The following is a 4113-nucleotide window of genomic DNA, read 5'->3' on the forward strand; positions in this document are numbered from 1 at the left end:
GTCAACGACAAGAAACATCAGATAGTGTGGAAAACGAGGACATCCGGAATGATGAAGGTTGAGTACTCTAGATATGGCCAGAGCTCTATTAATACCATCTGGTCGGAACCCGGGGTACGCGAGGATCAGATATGCCGAGCACTTAACGATGCGTCGAAACCCGGTAAAACATTTTACCTATACGTGGGCAATTCCGTCATTCGGGACAAGATCAACAGGCTTTGGAGACAAGAACTGATAGGGGTGGACAGGACGAAATCTGAGGAGCGTATCAGCGGAGAAGCGACCGCACGTTACGTTGGGGAGTTGCAGCGTCAGGAGAGAGCGTGGTGGTCTGCGTAGGAGTGCAATGCCTCGACACCGGGAGCTCGAACACCATCTGCCGGGAGGCGTTGGAGAGAATGGGTGAAAGAGAGGAGACCACCACCCAGGTGCAGGTATGTAGTTGTAGATTAATCACCCTAGGTGGTCCCTGTAGCGTAGAGGGGGAGGCCAAGATGGGGTTAAGTCACTGGGGAGTAAGGGGAGACACGCTTCTGGTGCATGTGGTAAGGAAAATGCCGCGGAAGTATAGGGCAATCATAGAGTGTGACCTACCAGGAAGAGTGGGATCGAGGGTCAAAAATCGTTCAGGGAAGTGGGATATCAGGATAGGTGAGGGCAAACATTCCCGTGCCAGAGGTTAGGATGAGAAAGGGGTGTAAGGTGGGGGCAATTAGCCGCGAATTGGGTTGGAAACAGCGTATCAAACAGGAATATACGGATATTTTCTTTAAAGAGGGGGACGTATTGGGTGCAACGGGCAGGACGGTGCATGAACTACAATTAAAACAGGAGAAAGTAATCTATGTGAAAGAGCGCCGATATCCGCTGGCACTGAGAGAGCACATTAGGAAAGCGCTCGAGGATTTGAAACGACAGGGTATCCATTGTAAATAGCACGTCACTCTACAATAGTTCTTTGAGGGCAGTTAAAAAGAAGAGGAGTTGTCTACTGAATGCCGAGTAGAGAGGACGTGTCTGTGAGTTTTTATAGTTATCGTAGCGTTTTAAAGTGTTAGTAGAGATAGTTGTGAAAAGAGGAGTAAGCCAAAACGTTGGGACAGAAGTGTTTCAGTGCTGAGTGAAATTTGAACAAATTTCACCGAACAGTTTCGACGGAAATTGGGAAAAACAGAGGGACCACGAGGTGTTTTTCACCCCATGTGACCTTATAAAAGTCACGGTATCACATCATGCTAGATCTAGCTAGATAGATAGAGCACGAAAAACTGAAGAGCTGAACAACTACCTACACGACCCTAATCGGAGACCTTGTCCAAGAGGGGAAGGTGTATTATCAGGGAAACTAGCAATATTCCTTCCAGGGCCTATATCATGGTCGAAAATGGGGAGAAAAAGGAAATAAACCCGGAGACTTCAACGGTGGGTCAAGAAGGAAGCGGGCCTTCCTTGGTAAACGAGGGGATTTTAATGATGGACCAAGATGGAAAAGGGTCATCGATGGACATGTCAGTGACTTAACTTCTTTAACGACCGTTAAAGAAAGAAGGTTGCCATCGAAGGAGGAGATTAGGGTCAGGAAAGATGGGGATGGACCCTAAATGTCCGAATCGGACTTTCCGATGACAGATGCGAGTGTGGGGAGGCGAGTGGGCCCACCGAGCCCAAAGAAAAAGAGGGATAGAGTGGATTCCTCCTTCTCAGAAGACAGTCCCTCAGAGAGCCAGGACCCTAGCTGACGGAATTAGGAGGTACCTGACTAAAACGAAAATTAGTCAAAAGAACCAGAAGCACGTAAACCAAAAAATAGGGGAAATCAGGGATATTTTGGTTGGACTGGAAGCCAAATGGCTTTCCGTCCCTGGTATAGTTAGAGAAGTGGTCCGGGAAACCCTATACACTGATCAGCTCTACAGTATAATTACCGATAAGGTAGCAGAAATGGTGGCTCCAAAGATAGTTTAGGCGATGGGGGAAGCCCTGCAGGGATATGGGAGTGAGTCTCCTACCTCTGAAACAGTCAGTGAGGCTTAGCCACGGAAGAAGACCCAGCGTCAAGAACCCAAAGGTAAAAGCAGCCACCAGTATCAACATATGACGCTGCCCCGGCTGCAATGCCCGTCAAAGGGAGTGGGGTCAAACCGGACGCTCAAAAAGTAGAGGCACATCAACGAATGACCGTGCCCAGCGAGTGAAAAGAATAAGAAAGTTACTGGGGGGCCTTAATAATTGCAGGCGTTTTGTGCCAGAAATAGTGACATACTTGGTCCTCCTCAATAACCTATTAAAAAAGGGAAGCCGAGTTGTGGCGACGGCAGCTATGGAAAACAACATTTGGAAAGTCTACAACGAGAACCAGTGCTAGCGTTCCCAGATTTTAACAAGCTATTCACAATTACAACAGATGATAGTGAGTACGCGTTGGGGGCGGTACTTTCGCAGGAGAGTGAGGGAGGAGAGCTCCCCGTGGCGTACGGCAGCAGGAGGTTGACGGACGCAGAGTCGCGTTACAGCGCGCTAGAACAGGAGCTATTGGGATCGTGTGGGCAGTCGAGCACTTTTGACGATACGTATTCGGCAGGCGATTTAGGGTCCACACCGATCACCGTCCTCTGCAATCGGTAGGAATACTCAAAGAATCTGCGACTCGCATAATTCGATGGAAGGAACTCCTAAGCCAGTTTAGTATGGATATTATGTACAAGCCGGAGAAAGAAAACGTGGTGGCGGACTGGCTGTTTTGGACAATCACCATCAATGCTGTGGAAGAAGAACAAGGAGAACCAGCTGGGGACGTCCGCCTATTTCTAAGAGAGTGGACTCCGGGAGAGGGAGGAGCTTCAAATACGCAGGACTAGATTGCGGGAACCCTGTCGTCAGGGGATGATAGCTCTACAGGGGGCAGGCCGTCGGAAATGAAAGAAATTGACGACATCATAAATGCTAAGAAGCTTCAGATAGTGTGGAAGACGAGGACTTCCGGACTCTGGAAGGTGGAATACATGAGGTATGGACAGAGCTGCGTCAACACCATATGGTCGCAACCAGGGGCACGAGAAGACCAAATATGCTGCGCAGTGTTGGACGCTTCGAAAGCAGGGAGAACTTACTATCTGTATGTAGGCAACGCCGTGATATGGGATAAAATCAAGCGGCTGTGGGGAACAGAACAGATAGGAATCGACCGAACGTTTGTCTGCTCCGCAAGAATGGTAGAGACCCTCCGAGATGAGGAACGGCAAACGGAGGTCACTCTCGCCTACCACCAAGGGAAAACCAACCATCGCAGGATGAGCGAGACAGTGCAAGCTTTGAAGCGACGTTACTTCTGGTGGGGGACAAAGGGTTGGAGCCGGACGAGGCGACGATAAGGGCAGTGGCCGCGTACAACCACTCCATCCACACCAGTATGGGGTTTTCACCGTTCGAACTTTTATTTGGCCTCGAGGCCATCGCAGGAATTTTATGGACAAAGTGGGAGCGGAGGGGGAAATTGTTATTCACGGGATGACCATGCGAAAGTTATGGGAAAAGCGAGAGAAACAGCGAGTAGCGCGACAAAATTTGGATCTCCGTGATGTGCCGGTAGATATTAAAATTGGGATCGTCGTATATCTAGTATAGGGTCCAATAGGAGCGAAGAATTCCTGCGCTTTGAGGGGCCATTCCGGATGATTACAATCAGGGAACACAATGTAGTCACAATAGAAAGCATGCAAGAACCGAAGAAATAGCGTACGGTTCACGTCGAACAATTAAGGTGCCTAGCGACGGTAACTCCGTAGGCGCCTGTAGTGTATTCTCATCTAAAATGAAGGTTGTTTTCGTGGGATTTTTTTTTTCTCTCTTTTTTCCCAATTGTGTAAAATAGGGAACTGTGCAAAGTGAAGAATTGTGTAAATATGAAAGCCTTGTAAATATAAGTAGTTATGTTTTCCATGTATTTTTTTTTTATAGCTCCAAGCAGTCATCGGAAGAAGTGTATGTGATTTTTTGTAAATATAGGTTTGATATAAATTTAAGTATATATATATATATATAAGTTAGCCACATATATTTTCATAATAATAATAAGAACCCTGTACTATTAGGCTTAGTTATCTTTAAGTT

Source organism: Halyomorpha halys, unplaced genomic scaffold, assembly GCF_000696795.3.
Source record: "Halyomorpha halys isolate HHAL.00 unplaced genomic scaffold, Hhal_1.1 Scaffold424.1, whole genome shotgun sequence".
Classification (NCBI taxonomy): domain Eukaryota; kingdom Metazoa; phylum Arthropoda; class Insecta; order Hemiptera; family Pentatomidae; genus Halyomorpha; species Halyomorpha halys.